General features: G+C 38.2%; 1 protein-coding gene and 2 pseudogenes across 17 annotated transcripts in view; 2 read left to right on the top strand and 1 right to left on the bottom strand.

Annotated features, from left to right (window-relative positions):
- ANKS1B (ankyrin repeat and sterile alpha motif domain containing 1B) overlaps positions 1–18,108 on the top strand; it is a 1,072,204-nt gene that overhangs the window by 31,356 nt on the left and 1,022,740 nt on the right. The window lies entirely within an intron of this gene.
- LOC109501739 lies at positions 1,020–7,047 on the top strand (annotated as a pseudogene).
- Positions 13,807–14,477, bottom strand: LOC123386797 (annotated as a pseudogene).

Raw genomic sequence — 18,108 nt, 5'->3', positions numbered from 1 at the left:
TGTATGTACGTATACATTTATATGTATATATGCACATATATACATACACATACACACCCACAATGGAATATAATTCAGTGATTAAAAAGAATGAAATCTTGTTATTTGCAACAATGTGGATGGAAGAATATATTATGCTAAGCGAAACGTCAAAGACAAATATCTGATTTTACTGATATGTGGAATTTAAGATACAAAACAGATGAACATAAGGGAAAGGAAGTAAAAATAATATAAAAACAGAGCGGGGAGACAAACCATAAGAGACTCTTAAATACAGAGAACAAACTGAGGGTTGCTGGTAGGGTGTTGGGTGGGGTGAAGTGCTAAAGGAGTGAGGGGCATTAAGGAGGACACTTGTTGGGATGAACACTGCTTGTTATAGGTAAGTGATGAATCACTAAATTCTATTCCTGAAATCATTATTACACTGTATGTTATCTAACTTGGATTTAAATTTAAAATAATAAAAATAAAGGAAATCCTTTAATTAATGAAAATCCATGCTTTGTTAATTTTTGGTATTTTGTCCTAATCACCTGACATTACCTTCCTCACATCTGCTGAGCAACTCTCCAGTATTGTAGCCATTATGGGGATATTTTGCTGTCTCTAAAAGACTACTTTTCTTACATTTGAGTCCTGACAAATTCATGGTGAAGTTATCTGGACTATCTCTGCTTTTGCTGTTGCATCAGTCAATTATCAGTCCCTCTGTAAATTTCTTATTACATTTACCAGAGCAGCTGTTCTAGACCTTTTTCACTTTTCCATTCTTGCTCAAGTCACTCTCAGCAGGTAGCGTTGTTTTTTATTTAACTGAAGTTGAGGAAATTCAGGCATGAGCTTTTTAGAATTTTCCCCTCTACATTTCTCTACCTCTATTTTTATTTTCTCTTTGCCTCCATTTCTGCACCATAGTAAGAAATGTTCCTCCCCCCCCCCCCCTTTTTTAAAGTTTTTATTCATTTTGAGGGACAGGGGCCTGGGAAAGGACAGAGAAAGAGGGAGAGAGAATCTCAAGCAGGCTCTGCACTGTCAGTGGGGAGCCCAGTGTGGGATGTGAGCCCATGAACTGTGAGATGATGATCTGAGCTGAAATCAAGAGTCAGACACTTAACCACCTGAGCCACCCAGATACTCCAGTGCTCCTTTTTGCTAAGACCGATCTCTGCATCTGTGCTTCTAATGACATATCCTTCCTTTCTTTTCCAAGCCTTTGTTAATTATCCTTCAATTTTCCCCTTGATTTGAATTTTTATTCTCTTGTTTTATCTTTTGTTAAAGAGAAATAAAATCATTCCATGAGACTTGTTAAAGAACAATAAGGCAGACTTTATTCAGGACCACAGCTATAGGTGTAGGGACCACTGCAAAGGGGTTCTGTAGTTGGAAAAAGAGATTGGACTCAACTCTAAATAGAACAAGGAAAAGTAGGAATTTATAGCCAAAGACTAGGATGGGGGTCAGTGAATGTAAAATTACTGAGAGGAAACTCAGGGGCAAGGGGAATATGATCTAACAGAAATCTTGATTATGGCAGGTCAGGGTGATCAGACATTACCTGAGAGATGGTGGAGTGTGAGGAACCCAGTCAGATATTGAGGGTGATCAGATAGTAAGGATAAAGAATTCTGACTAAACTGAATTAGCAGGATTCTTCCTAAAATTGGATAATGAAGAGATGAACATGGAAGCACAAAAGTTAGGGCCTAGTTGAGAAAAATGTTCAGAAGAGTCTGAGTAGAGTTTGGTCATGGAGAGATTCTTTGTCACTTTCTGTATTCCTGCCCAGGTTTCTCTTTTTCTTAAATAAGAAACTGAAAAAACACCCAAACCTTTCCTTGACCTTACCATATTGCTGCTTGCTCAATCTCAGGCTTTTTCTCCTCTTTTTCACCATTAGATTGTTTGAAAAAAGGAAGAGTCTATGCATACTGCTTTACTAAATACTCTTAACTTTTGTTTCTTATGCTATTGAAGCATCTCTCTTAAACTTCATTGTTATCTTTCTAATAACCAAATCATATGGTACCCCCATTTTTATCTTTCTGTGTTTGTCAGCAGCATTTGCTATTTTTGACTATCTTTTCTTTCTTAAACCCTTTTCTTCTGTTGATCTTTGTGACTTAATACCCACCCACCCTAATGGAACAGGGCCCTGTCTTACCCAACACCATTTTAATTCAGCTGTTGGCCAGCCTACCATAAATATGTGTGTGATGCTAGCTAGGACCAGAAAGAAATGCCTGAACAAACCCAGCTAATATCAGCAGAACTGCTTTGCTAACTAGTAGATTCTCAGAGCAGTTATAAATGGTTATTGTTTTAAGCCACTGAGTTTTAGGATGGTTTGTTATGCATCATTATTGTGGCAGTGGACGACTGACAGAGCACAAGAACAAGACCTGAAGGGAATTATCAAAAAATATTATAGAAAATTTTCTAGTTCTGTAGGATACAAGTCTCTAGACTGAAAAGTTTCCCCAGGTATCCAGCATAAGGAATGAGAAAAGATCACAAAGCCTGAAATTTAAGAACATTATGGATTAAAATAAAATTCTTTTGTATAAAACAAAAGAAAACATGAAAACAAATCATATAGAGATGAATGATAATCAGAATTATATCAAACTTTTAACAGCAGCACTGGAATATAGAGGACAGTGTCGCAATGCTTTTAAAATTGTAAGGGAAAATCACTTTCAGCTTATATTTATTTATTTAGCCAAACTATTGATGAGGTAGTATAAAGAAGTTCTAAGACACAGAAAGATTAAAACATTTATGCCTTATGTGTCCCTTTGTAGAAAGCTTTTGGAAGATGAACTTGCATAAAACACGGGTGGAAATCAATAAAAAGAAAGACATAGGATGCAGAAAACAAAGGATTTAATGTATGAGGGCAGAGAAAAGAGGTTCCTTGAGAATAGTTCTTCAGTAGGCTTAGAGAGCACCCAGTCCAGATTGGAGAAAAAGGAGAGAGGACTATGAGAAGGATTTGGGAGGAACAGTGAAGTGCTTGGTATGTTTGAAGGTTTGGAAAAAAATGACCATTGACAAATGTGTTAGACTGGGATAAAAACAGTGATAGGTAAGTGGAAAACTAAGCAGAAAAATATCAGATATTTTTATAAGTATGGAAACGTCACATTACATTATCTGGCTCAGGAATAAAGAATATTTATGTAGTCAATGGTATAAACACTGACTACTGATTTAAACATATATATGTATTGAGAGAACAGTATGTATGTGTGTGGGGGGAGTGGGGAAGAAGGCTGATGGTGTAAGAGAGCAATATTCTCCATTACTGTAAAGGGAATTAAAATTATAATATTGGAAATTGAGCAATTGAGAAATATCCATACAAGCTTTATATTTAGACCAGAGCAAACTACTAAAAGAATCCTATGAGGTATAGCACTAGAGCAAATGACGTATTTTTTCAGTTAAGGGATAGAAAGTACATGTTTTAGGTTTTATGAACCATATGATTTTTGCTGTTGTAGGGTGAAAGCAGTCAATTGACAATTCATGAATGACTGGACATGGCTGTATTCCAGAACGTTACAAAAACAGATGGCAGGTTCTCTGGGTTCTGTCCTAGTTTGTGGCAACATGGTTAAATGTGCCAAGAAAGTTGGAATCGTAGGTTAATATAGGACCTGTTATGGTGCTTCTGTCAGGAAAATGGTGATGAAAATTGAAAGAAGCCAGCATGCCTAGTATACTTACTCCTTCTGTGGAAAAACCAAGATGAAGAGATGAGCTACGGGGATCTGACACTGTGGTTCCTGCATGAAAGCGGTAGCTGATGGTGCCTGGACTCACAACACTATGTCTACTTGCACAGTAAAGTTGACCATCAGAAGACTGAAAGAATTGAAAAACCAGTAAAAGCTCCACCCTTTGAAACAGTGCTAGCCTATAGTAAATGGATTAATTTATGTAACAAAAAGAACAAAACCTGATGGTGGGTTGGATTTGGGCTTATGACATAGTTTGTTAACCTTATGACTAAAGGGCAAAAGGAAGTAAATAGGGATAATTTTCTCTTCCTGATGCAAGTTCACTTTTTGAACTTCCCTACCTTTCCCCCCCATTAACTGCAGAGTATAGAGTAATTTTCCATATTGCCCCTCACATCAGTGTCCAATTTAATGTTTATTTGTAAAGAGCTTGTGCTTTAGATTATCCGAACTATTTACCATCTCCAAATGTTGACCCAGATTTCTTTCTGTGCCTTATGCTTTTTCCTCTGGAATTACTCTCCTTACTTTACCTCTCAGCTTTTCAGAAGTGTATGTATCTTTCTGAGTTCCATCTGAAATAGCTGCTTCTCTAAGAAACTGTTACAGTTTCTTTCCACCTTACTGTAAACCCTTGTCCAGGTAGCCAACCAGAGATGATTTAATCCCTCATTTGGTAGAGATTGAGTTTTGGGGTCAGTCAGTCCTGAATTTGAATTTATAATCTACTTATATACTTGCTGTATGACCTTGAAAAAAATGTATTTAACCTTTCTGAACCTTTTTTTTCTTATCTGTAAATATTTCGTATGGTTCTTTATAAGTTAAAGTGGTTTAATATTGTTTTCTTCCTTTTACTTTTAACGCTTATCCCCCAACCCTTATCAACTTGAGCTCAGATTATGTCTTCCTCATCTTAAATAATCCTGAAGCAGTTCTCAACAAGCATTGATTTGATTGAATTGAATTAGAAAGGAAATGTCTTTGTGTTAATTCTTAGCTGAAGAGTTCTGATTTTATGATAAAATTAGAGAAATTTTGTATTCTACAGTTTGCTGGTTCCCTAATTTTTCTTACATGGTCTATTTTTATTAGTTCACTTCTGTTTTCTACCACATTGCAAAGGAGGTGCAGTGTTACAGAAGGGAATACAGTGGCTTGATTTTTCCTTTGATGGGAACTAAGCCATATGTTTGTATTGAGTCAGCTACTCCAGACTCTGAATTCCCAATCAGATGGTCAGCAGTGTTTAATTGAATTCCCAATATGTGCAAGGCAACACTGGGTGCTGTCACTCTAGGGAGGTGTAACCATCTGGAAGAACTTTTTCAAAGAACCCAGAATATGAGAATATGTCTCTTTGTATCTAAATTAAAATGATACTAAATTTGGCAAAGTAAATAGCTGGCATAAGTGCTGTCTTTTGCGTCCCACTCTCCCCTTTTATCATTCTTTCAATCTCCAAGAAAAGGCATCCTCCTTTTTTGCTATGGTGAGGCTAGTGTACATTTTCCTTGATTTCTTTCCTTCCTCATTATTGTAATTCGTGTAATACAGGATTCTGATGTTTAAAATATTCAACATCTTTTAGCTTTTGCATCCTTTTCTAACTTTAAATATGTATATATGATAGGAAGAATCCTAAAATGCCCTCCTAAGATTTCCTTCCATAATCCCTAGGACTGTGCATATGCTGGATGTTACTTCCTTGATTGTTACATTATATACCAAAAGGGAGGGATTTTGAGATATAATTAAGGTTACTGATCAATTGACCTTAAAATAGGGAGATTATCTAGATAGGCCTAATATAGTCACACGAGCCCTTTAATAGAATGTTTTTCAATTGGTAGTAGAAAGGGAAGCCAGAGATTCAAACATGAAAAGCATCCATTGTATTGTTGCTGGCTTGAAGATGGAGAGGCATATGTACAAGTGTGGGAGAGCAGCCTCTAGGAGTTGAGAGCAACCTCCAGCTAATTTACAGCAAGGGAATGGCTGGATATAGTCCAAATTAGCAAGGAAGTGGATCCTCCCCTAGTGCCTTCAGTTGAGAGCTCAGCCTAGTCAACACCTGGATTTTGTGCTTGGGAGATCCTAAGCAGAGAACCCAGCTAAGCCCACATGGACTTTTGACCTACAAAATAGATAATAAGTTTGTGGTAATTTGGTACCTAGCCATGAGAAACTAATACAGCATTGGTCTTCCTTATTAAGAGTTGAGTTCCATTCCCTGCCCCACTAGTTGTCCTATTTGTTTCTTCTTTTCATCGTTAAACTTCTTAATTAACTTATCTAAACTTACTGTCTCATCTGTGTGCAACTTATCCTTTTCTCAGTTCCCATGCATCTGTCCCAATAGTGTCCAAAAATAACTTTCTGATGAACTGGCAACTTCTTCCTTACTAAACCCAAGGACTACTCCATTTGGTGTTTTGTATTGATTTTCTTTCTTGAAATTAGTACTTTTTGTAATACTTTTTGATTCTTTTTTTCCCCTCTTTTCTTCTGTCTCCTGTGTTGTCTTCATAGATCTTGTTGACCAGTATTGGAATTGAATTTAGGAGCTATTGTAAGGAACCAGCAGAGATGAATAAAGCAACAAGAATTTGAATAAAAATGTTAGGAAAGTCCAATAATTTTCATGGTGTCTTTGTTAGCATAAGGCTTTTCCTAAGGAGCCAGATGTGCTCTGTAGACATTGTATAGGTGTTATACCAGTTATCTACTACCACAATAATGCTTCCTAACCAGCTACCCCCAAACTCATGTTTGTATGTTGTATTAAAAACATAATCATTTATCATTCATGCATCTACTCATTTAGGCTGAGCTCAGTCAGCCGGGGGGTTTAGGTTTGGTGGCTAGGTGGATCTTATTCTCATTGCAGGTTATTGAAATACCAGTTGGCTGTGCTAGTACTGGTAAGACTTTACATGTTTCTGTCCTCCTTGGTGGAGTGATCTAGCCAAAGCATACTTTTTTCATGCCCATGACAGAGGTGCCAGAGGGCAAGTGGAAACATGTCAGAGCTTTTTAAGGCATAGCCTTGGAACTGGCATATACTGTCATCTCTGCCTCATTCTGTTAGCTCGAGCAAGTCACATGGCCAAACCACAAATTAGGGGGTGGGAGAATATATGCTACTATAGACTGAATTGTGTGCCCCCGCCCCTGTCCCCGTTCCTGTGTTGAAGACCTAATCCCCAGTGTAATGGTATTTGGAGATGGGGACTTTGGAAAAATTTTTTAATGTTTATTTTTTGAGAGAGAGAGAGAGAGAGAGAGAGAGCGAGCGAGCCAGGGGAGGGGCAGAGAGAGAGGGGGACAGAGGATACAAGCAGGCTCTGCACCGACAGCAGTGACAGCAGTGTGGGGCTTGAACTCACGAACTGCAAGATCATTACCTGAACTGAAGTTGGGCACTCAACTGACTGAGCCACCCAGGTACCCCGGTGATGGGGCATTTGTTAGGTAATTAGGTTTGGATATGATCTTAAAGGGGTGCTCTCATAATGGGATTAGTACCCTTACATGGACAGGCACCAGAGGGCTGGCTGGTTGACAGGAGCTCACTTGCCTTCTCCCCTACCCTTGCCATATGAGGACACAGCAAGAGGGTGGCCCTTTGCAAGCCAGGAAGGGAGCTCTTACTAGGACCTGTCATCCTGATCTTGGACTGCTAGCCTCCAAAACTGAGAAAATAAATTTCTGTTATTTAAGGCACCCAGTCTATGGTATTTTGTTATGGTAGCCCAAGTCGATTAATATATGCTCCATCATATTAGGAGGAGGAACTGCAAAGATGCACATCTGATAAAGGTCACTGATGTAGGGAAAGATGGAGAACTGTCACAAAAAATGCCATCTGTCAAAGGCATTGAGTAGTATTTCACATTCTCTTCTCCCCACTCAGAGTAAGCCTCTCTACTCTACTCTTTATAACCTTTAAAAATATTGTCTGTATTCTGTAGTAATCATTACAGGTTAGGTGATCATGCCGTAACAAGCAACCCTCAACTGTCTCAATGACTTGACACAACCAGAGTTTATTTCTCTCTTGCGAATTTACTATGGATCTGGGTTCTTTATGGTACCTTCTTCCAGGTGTTGGTTTAGCATTCTGCAGTGCCTTTGTCCATGGCACCTCCTCCACATTAACAAGCGATTACCATGGCAGGATTGGACTACTGGGCAGCAACAGTTAAATGCTTTGGTCCTAAAGTTACACATTTTTATTCCTATGTACCCAGAAGTAGAGGAGTAGAGGAGTAGAGGAGACCTATGTATTGGTGAACATTAATTATGACTTACTGTCACCTCCCCCTGCCCACAGACCTCATTTTCCTCTTCTGGGTTGCATTTCCTCCTTCAATAGGGAAGGTGTGCTAGATGACTTTCTCCTCAGACATTCTGTAGTAACAGAATGCCAACAGTCTTTGCCATGCTGCTTTGGTGCTCTAGATCAAGTGCCCAGCACTTTCCCAAAGTCACCCTACTTTATTAGAAATATCTGTGAGGCATCCTTAGCCTCAAATTAATTTTCTAGGATCATTTACTATTTCAACTTCAGTCCAAATTGATACCTCACTATTCCTTAGACATGACCTTAGCCTTAACCTCATATTGTTTTTATCCTTGTCCACTCTGCTGTAGCCACACTGGCCATTTTATCTCCCTCAAATATGGCAAACTTTTTCCTGCCACAGGGCCTTTGCATTTGTTATTTCCTTTGGCTTGTTCTTCCTTATTCTGGTTCTGTCTCATTACTCTCTTCTCACATGGAAGAATGTTATCACCTCAGAATGGCTTTACTGCCTTATCTAGAGTACCCCCCCCCCGCCACCAGTCACCACAGCATATTACCTTCATGTCACTCAGTGCTATCAGAAATAATTTTGTATATTTATTTGTGTTTATTTTCTGTTCATCCAAGTTAGAATTTAAACCCTCTGAAGATAGGGACTTTGCCTGTTTTCATTGCTCAATGCCTAGCACTTAGAACAATGTTTGACACATAATAATCCCTGAATAAAATTTGCTGCTGAATTGATGCTTGTTCCTCAGCATTTGGTCTCATTACTTCCTTTGCCTGGCTACCTCTTCCACCCCATTTCCTTTTAAACATGCCTAAATCGTATGAGTTCTTCAAGGTCAGCTTAAAGACCACGTCATGAGTTTTTCACTTATTCGTATCTCCAGTTACTTCCTAGTAAGAAGGCATCCTTTACCTCCATTGAATATCCATTAAAAATATTTTCAGGTATCATTCTCAAAGGACTACAGTATTTTTTAGATTCATTGTGTGTCTTAATCTCACAACAACCCAGTGATGAATTCCTCGTAGATGAAGATGCTTGGACAGGCCCTGTAGCTTGTAAGAAATCCTGTCATGACTGGAAGCCATGTGTCTTGCTTTGAATCCAGCATCCATTCCTCCATATCACAGGTGATGTTCATTTCCTTCCTACATGTCGTTTAAACACAAATAAAATAAACTGTGGTCCCTGTCCCAGTAGGAGCAACATCACATTGTGTCTAGTTCTCTCCTTATGTGTCTGGGTGTCTTAGAGGTGGCATGTACCAAGTGTTGCAGGAACCCTGAGGAGGCAGCGTCTGAGGGCCAATGAGCAGTGGGAAGGGGACCTGCAGTGACTTCCCGGAGGAGGTACTTAATAAGTCTAGTTTTTTTTTAAATTTTATTTTTATTTTTTAAAATTTACATCCAAATTAGCATATAGTGAAACAATGATTTCAGGAGTAGATTCCTTAATGCCCCTTATCCATTTAGCCCATCCCCCCTCCCATAACCCCTCCATTTACCCTCAGTTTGTTCTCCATATTTATGGGTCTCTTCTGTTTTGTCCCCCTCCCTGTTTTATATTATTTTTGTTTCCCTTCCCTTATGTTAATCTGTTTTGTCTCTTAAAGTCTTTATATGAGTGAAGTCATATGATTTTTGTCTTTCTCTGAGTGACTAATTTCACTTAGCATAATACCCTCCAGTTCCATCCACGTAGTTGAAAATGGCAAGATTTCATTCTTTTTGATTGCCGAGTAATATTCCGTTGTGTGTGTGTGTGTGTGTGTGTGTGTGTGTGTGTGTGTGTATACCACATCTTTATCCATTCATCCATCGATGGACATTTGGGCTCTTTCCATACTTTGGCTATTGTTGATAGTGCTGCTGTAAACATTGGGGTGCATGTGTCCCTTCAAAACAGCACACCTGTATCCCGTGGATAAATGCCTAGTAGTGCAATTACTGGGTCGTAGGGTAGTTCTATATTTAGTTATTTGAGGAACCTCCATACTGTTTTCCAGAGGGGCTGCACCAGCTTGCATTGCCACCAACAATGCAAAGAGATCCTCTTTCTCCGCATCCTCACCAACATCTGTTGTTGCCTGAGTTGTTAATGTTAGCCATTCTGACAGGTATAAGGTGGTATCTCCTTGTGGTTTTGATTTGTATTTCCCTGATGATGAGTGATGTTGGCATTTTTTCATGTGTTGGTTGGCCATCTGGATGTCTTCCTTGGAGAAGTGTCTATTCATGTCTTTTGCCCGTTTCTTCACTGGATTATTTGTTTTGTGGGTGTTGAGTTTGATAAGTTCTTTATAGATTTTGGATACTAACCCTTTATCTGATAATGTCATTTGCAAATATCTTCTCCCATTCTGTCGGTTGCCTTTTAGTTTTTCTGATTGTTTCCTTCTCCTGCAGGAGCTTTTTATTTTGATGAGGTCCCAATAGTTCATTTTTGCTTTTGTTTCCCTTGCCTCTGGAGATGTGTTGAGTAAGAAGTTGCTGCCAAGGTCAAAAAAGTTTTTGCCTGCTTTCTCCTCGAGGATTTAGATGGGTTCCTGTCTTACATTTAGGTCTTTCATCCATTTTGAGTTTATTTTTGTGTCTGGTGTAAGAAAGTGGTCCAGGTTCATTTTTCTGCATGTTGCTGTCCAGTTTTCCCAGCTCTACTTGCCAAAGAGACTGTCTTTATTCCATTGGATATTCTTTCCTGCTTTGTCAAAGATTAGTTGGCCATATGTTTGTGGGTCCATTTCTGGGTTTTCTATTCTGTTCCATTGATCTGGGTGTCTGTTCTTGTGCCAATAAGTCTAGTTTTGAAGGAAGACAATTCAGTGAGGCTGAGGAAAAGATAGAAATTCTGGACTGAGCCACAGGAACAAACTTGCAGAAAGGATAATCCCCAGGGCTAAGAATTCTCTTAGTAAGGTGGTTGTGGTTGAAGTCATAGGCACCTCTCACTTGATTCTGGAGCATCGAGAGGAGGTGAAGTCTGATGCTTAGAGGGGGAGCACTCTATTGCTCCAAGACTAGGGATTCAAGGATTAGTGAAGAAAAACCAGCTTGGGAGCAAAGGGTGAAAGGTCAAGAAAGGACTACCAAAGAAGGGACATTTTTAGGTTGAAAGTTTAGAACCATGGACATCTAAAGCCAGAAGAGTGTAGAGGGGATTCAGTCTAGAGTTTGCACTGGGCATGCCCTATTGTATGCTACATTTTTACAACAATTTTGTGCCTATAGTGGTGTCAAATTTGTAATTAGAATGCTGTCCCTCGCAATTATCAAAAAGCTCTACTTAAATGGCCTTAAACAAAGAAGGGGATTTATTGGATCATGTAACTTAAAGACCAAAGAAAGGATGGGTTTCAGATGTAGTTGATCAGAGCTTTATTATTTTTCTTTTGTGATTCTCTCACCTCTGTCCTCTTTGATGTTGCCTTCATAATAAGCTGGCTTTTTGGTAGCAAAATGGCTGCTGCTGTTTCAAACCTCCCCTCAGTGTATCTTGCCACTCAGAAATGCCCCTTTTCCCATTAAATCAAGTCCTGGTTTCCTTCTGATAGGATTAACTAGGGTTCTGTGCCCATTCCTGAATCAAGTATCCTGATAAGGCAGATAATGATTATGGTGGTTCTTGAGGCCATTCAAGATTAACAACTCCTTTTGCTAGTGTTAGAGTTAATTCTATCCAGGTTGCTTGGCTGCTATATAACAGAAAGAATGGAATGGATGTTAGGGTGGCATTCTTCCATTTCCTCTGGAAGGACTGTTTCTTGTTCTCCAGTGTATATTCTCCAGTTTCAAGTTCATGATGGATACTCAATAAATATATATTGAATGAATAAATCAAATATTTTATGTATTTTTTTTGTCTTTTTACCAGCATTTCTTGTTTCCTTTCTCTAGTTCTTTCCTGTTCTAAAAACAGTGATTTTATTTTTTGCCCACTTAATCCTTTCCCTCCTGCTAATGACATGTAACTCATGTAATCGTTCTGTATCCAAACAAAATCATTCTCCTTCTGCTATTCCTATCAAACTACTGTCCCATCACTTTCTTTCTTTCTTTCCTTTTCTTCATTGTCAGACTCCCACCATTTTCTTTTTCTTCACGGTCAGACATCAAGAGAGTGGTTTGCTCTAGCTGTCTTTTCTGCCTCATTATTCACTGATACCTCAACTTCTTGGAAACAGAATTTTTCCTTATCACTCTGCTACTCTCTCAAATGTCACTAATGCATTTGTTTTGTTCCCAAATCCAGTGATCTTTTTTTCTCAGTCCTAATTTTCCATGATTTCTTTGCTGCACCTAGTATTGTTGATGGTCCGTGCCTCTGGAAACAGTTCCCCTAATCTTGATGGTCCTTCTCCTTCTGCCTCTCTGATTGCTGTCTTTTGTCTTGGTTTGGTTTGATTTACTGATAATTATTCCTCTTTTTAAATTTTCTGTGCCTTCCTCCATCTTTTTAATGTAGATATTTTCTAAGTTTCTACCTGTAACATCCTTGCTTATCTTTTCTAGCTTTGAACTTCAGCTCTCATGTTTATGCTAGATGTTTCCCACACTGTAAGACCTTACCTCTGTTGTCTTTTTCAGTCTTGAGTTTGTAACTGCCAGCTGAACATTTCTACTTGGATATCCTATACAGTATGTCAAAAACTGCCCATATTTTCTTCCCTGCCTACCTTTTTCTGCTCTATTCTCTGAATAGTGTTCCATTCTCTTAGTCATCTAGACTAAAAATTTAAAGAGTCTTTGACTTCTGTTCTTCTTCATTCATTGTATTTTCGGTCAGTTTTCTCTACTGGAACAATTAAGGGAAACCATCAGCTCTTTGAGATAAAGGGCTATGGCTTATTTTTATTTCCTGTCTCCAGCTCCTAGCATGGTGTCTGGTAGGTACATAGTAGGTGCTCAAAAGGTGTTGGTCAGATAGGTTGATGTCACCCATGTAATATCTCTATGGTTATTACTATTGTTACTTTTTATTCCCACTGCTTTTTTAAATTCCAGTTTAAGTCCTTGTTATTTTTGATCTGGACTCCTATAATGATCTTGTGATTGCCTTTGTTGTCTCTTTTTCTAATCTACTGTAAGTATTGTTTTTAGATATACTTTCTAAAGCACAGACCCAGTAATGTCACTGCACTCCTGAAAAACTTCAATGAGTCCTTATTAACAACCAAATAAAGTACAAATTTCTCAGTTTGCTTTTCAGGGACTTCTGCGGTTTGGCCCTAAATAATCTTTTCATCTTCATATCCCTTTCTTCTTTATTTTCTAGGCAAATTGTTACTTTCCTCTCTCTGTTACTCATTTATTAAAACAGATATTTTCTGAATATCTACCATGTACCAGATGCTTTGCTAGAAACTGTAGAGAATTGAAAAATTGAAAAGTGCCCTTTCAGAACTTGAAGTCTATTTGGGGAGAGAGACATCAAATAAGTAATTACACATATAACTATTTCACTGCAAGGCTGTTTAAAAAAAAGCATTCATTCATTCATTCATTCATTCATGGTTGAAAGGCATAATGTTAATGTCCAAGAAGGTAAAACAATCACCTCTGCAGCAGCAGGTCATTAACAACTGGTAATACATAGAGGTCAACAGCACCAGAGTTTAAAAAATTATCAGCATAATTGAGGATCTCTCCACTATAGGATGGGGAGTTGTATTCACATTACCAACAATAGTCACTCCAAGAAATGCAAGCAGTCTCATCCACCCTCATTCAGAGGGTAGGTCAACTATATTTGTCATGTAGATCAGCTACATTGTCACTGGAGACTGGAATCCAGCCATCCTCTTGGATATGTAGAGGTTGACTGCACCTCCTGAGTAGACATCTGTCTAGGTGGCTTGGTTGATGGCTCGATGGGCCAGATCATAGACCTGTTCCACCTCTAGGTCAGGAGGAACCCCGATCCATGACCTGATAAGCATACACAAAGCTAGAACCTACAGAGAAGGTGGATCCCAAGATCCAGTTTCCTTTACTGTTCACATAGTAGAGGCCAGGGCCTCTCTTATCCCAGCTACAGATTAGGGTGCCCATGGACAGTCCCATGCCTTTATACTGATATATCATCTTGACAAGCAGCTTGAAGGCAGCTGTTACCGAGATACATTCCTTGTTTTGAAGCTCATAGATTCAACATTGCTGAGCCAATAGGTGCTCCCAGAAGCAGGTAGGGACTGGTCTCTATAACCTTCCTTACTGCCTGGGAGGCTATATAGGTACCCATTGTGGCCTGAGAGTCTGCTGCAACAGTGACTGCATGTTGAAACTTGAAGGCCAGAGTGGTGGTTCCATTATAGCATTTGTATTCTTGGCTCTTTTAGGGTACTCCAGTGGGGCGTGGCCAGGCTCAGGCCATTGCTGGGACTCCCTCCCTTTTTTTTTTTTCCTACCATAATGCTGCATATTCTGTGCTGTTTTTTAAAACCCAACTCAAATGTCCTTTCTTTGGTGACGCCTTTCCTTATCTTAGCTGGAATTCATTCTCCAACTTCTGATTGCACTTTATATCCTCTCATGATTCACCTGACTTTTTACTTTGTATTATTATATGTGAATATTCTTTCTCTTACAAGCTATTTGAACAGTGTGGAATTTGAAACACTTAAATTTGTATTTAAATGTTTTTATTTATTTTTGAGACAGAGAGAGAGAGAGAGAGAGAGAGCGAGAGCGAGCGAGAGAGCATGAGCAGGGGAGGGGCAGAGAGAGAGGGGGACATAGAATCCAAAGCAGGCTCCAGGCTCTGAGCTGTCAGCACAGAGCCTGACGCAGGGCTTGAACTCATGGACTGTGAGATCATGACCTGAGCTGAAGTTGGGCGCTTAACTGACTGAGCCACCCAGGCACCCCAAATTTGAAACACTTTAAGTCACTCTTGAGTATCTCAGTATATTTCTTACAGCAAGTTGGATGAATTAAATAAGTTGTATTGGGGGTCAGTTTTCTCACGTGTTTAATCCAAGAATCACTTTTTATTTTTTTAGGAATTATTAAACTTATTTGGCACACAGCTAGTTAGAAAATTAAATTCCAGTTAAGTTTGCCAATAATTATAACTTTTGGGGTATTTACTGAATTTTAAACAGATGATTTTTTAAAAATTTACTACATAATCTCATTTTAATCTCCACAATAGACCTATCAACTAGATTTGGGAATTTTATTAATGTAGATTGCTGCAGTGTGGGGAGGACAGAAGAATACAATTTATTTTATTTTATTTTTTACATTTATTTAATTTTGAGAAACAGAGTGAGACACAATGTGAGTGGGGGAGGGGCAGAGAGAGAAGGAGACACAGAATCTGAAGCAGGCTCCAGGCTCTGAGCAAGTGGTCAGCACAGAGCCTGATGTGGGTCTTGAACCCATGAACTGTGAGATCATGACCTGAGCTGAAGTCAGACGCTCAACCGACTGTACCACCCAGGGGCCCCCAGAAGAATACAATTTAAACATAACATATAATAAGAAAATATGAGTAGTCTTTTTTGAGACACAGTTCTTGAGGTTATCAATTTGGCTGAATTTGTCTGCTAGACTTTTTGCTTCTACATTTTGATAACCCACATCTAATTTTAGTTTCTTTATGGTATCCTGCTGATTTTCTCATATAGAAGTAGGGAGAACTCATTTATTTAGTGATGTTAATAATAACTGTGCTAACAATCGAGTATGCTTTAAATTGTCATACTTGTAACATGCAATTCTGACTACATATACTGTGTCTTTTCTTTTTGATTCTTGTAATAAAATCCATAGACAGTGGAAAGCATTGTTATGACTATGCCAAAGGGCATTAGTTTTTGCATAGAACTGACCCCTGTGAGGCTGTAATCTACAACTTTGATCTCATTAGCAGTACGTGATTACCATTCATCTAAATGGACTACATAGATGGGCCAAATACAGTTCACATTTTCATTCTTTTACCTAACTCCAGAGTATATAAATGTTGAGTCTCAAACAGATAGTTAAGGGATAATTATATTTTGATGTATATTTATAAAACTCAAACCTATGAGATTGTTTCATGTAAATTTGTAGGGCAGCAACATGAATTCTTTAAGTCCTGTTTACTTTCAGCTTCATGTAAATGGTTTGGATATCGTGTGTACCACCCAAACTTGGCACTAATGTAGTCATTAGTTTATTGCTGCTCTGTGCACACCTGCATTTTGACTGTCATGGTATTTGATATCACCAAGGGGCAAAGGAGGTCCAGTGGGAATGTTTTCTTTCTGTTTTATGTAGGTCATGGCACTTTTGCTCTCTGTACTGTTTCTGTGCCATTAGAATGGTGAACTGGTTTGCAGGATATTTAAACAATTTTTAATGAGGTACAGCATATAGTGAAATGAAGTATACAAATCTTGGGTACAGCTCTGTGAACCCAGGTCAAGATGGAGAACATTACCAATACCCTAGAAGGCTGCCTTATACCCTTTCCCAGTCAATGGGCGGCCCTTGAGAGGTAATTACTGTTGTGGCTTTTATCTTCATATTAGTTTTGACTTAGTTTGTTTTTGAAATTCATATAAATGGAATGCAATTATACTAACTAGCCTTTTTTGTTTAGCTTGTTTTACTGATTTTATTTCTGAGGTTCATGCATGCTGCTGCAAATTGTAGTAGTACTTTTTAATTGTTGTGTAGTTTTATTGTATAAATATATCCATTCTGTTGGTGAACAACTGGATTGTTTCTAATTTTTGGTTCTTATGAATAGTGTTTCCATGATCATTCTTGCACACATGTTTTGGGTGTGTATATGTATATACTTTTGTATATGTACATAGATATGCATTTTGTTTGGCATAAATGTAGAAGTGGAATTTCTGGGTTACAAAGTGGGCATAATTTTAGTTTTGCCAAATGCTGCCATATAGTTTTACAGAAAACTTTTTTACAAATTTACACTTTAAAGCAGCAATGTAGGAAAGTGTCAGTACTCCACATCTTTGCCTACATTTGATACTGTCAACCTTTTGAATTTTTATTCTGGTGGGTGTGTCGTCATATCTCATGTTTTCATTTGTATTTTCCCTGATGAATGATGATGTGGAGCACCTTTTCATATGCTTATTGGCCATTTGGATATCATCTTTTATGAAGTGCCATGTCATACCTGTTTCAGTTATTTATTGTTGCTTAAGTAAAAACGGTTTATTATTATTTTTTACAACTCTATGGGTTGACTTGGAGGTTCCTTTCCTGGTTTTGTCTGAGCTGTCTTATGCAGCTGCATAGCTAGGGGTGGTCTCTTTGGGTTGGAAGGCCCAAGATGGCCTTACTCCCTTGTCTGTCAGTTGTGTTGGCTTTGGCTAGGGCACCTTGTTTTTGTTTTTTGTTTTTTCCTATGACTTCTCATACTCTGGTAAGTAGTAGGGCTTCCTTATATGGTAGAATAGCGTTCTAAGAGGGTAAAAGTGGAAGGTGCAAGATCTCTTAAGACCTAGTCTTGGAAGTTATATAACCTCACTTCCACCGTATTTTTTTTTTGATTAATGTGAGTTATGACCAGCCCACATTGGAGGAGCAGCTATGCCACATTGCAAAGGGGCAAATATACCGGAATAGGAATAATTTGTAGCTATATTTTACCACTTTTTCACAAAGTTTTTGATTATTTTTTATTGGATTATCTTATTGATTTATGGGAGTGTTTTATATATTCTGGATACCAATCCTTTGGCAGATAGGTGTATTGTGAATATCTTCTACCTATCAGTAGTTTGGTTTTCTGTTTTTTCATAATGTCTCTTGATGTATAGAAGTTTTTAATTTTAATAAAATCCAATCTGCTAGTCTTTAATTTCATGGTAGTACTTTGGTGTCTAATTTCACTAGAGCTTTAGTAATTAATTTTAAATAATAGTGCTTCTAGGACAAGAAAAAGAATTATTATTATCTATAAAGCCATTTATTTTTTTCCCACTTATTTATTAAATTAGTAAACTATTGTAGGGTATTCATCAGGAAGTCAAGTACTTTTGAAATGTGTATTTAATGGAAAGTTGAGAGTTT

The sequence above is a fragment of the Felis catus genome, chromosome B4 (genome assembly GCF_018350175.1).
Source record: "Felis catus isolate Fca126 chromosome B4, F.catus_Fca126_mat1.0, whole genome shotgun sequence".
Taxonomy (NCBI): Eukaryota; Metazoa; Chordata; class Mammalia; order Carnivora; family Felidae; genus Felis; species Felis catus.
Note: the sequence above shows the minus strand (reverse complement) of the source record. Positions and strands in the feature narration are given on the sequence as shown.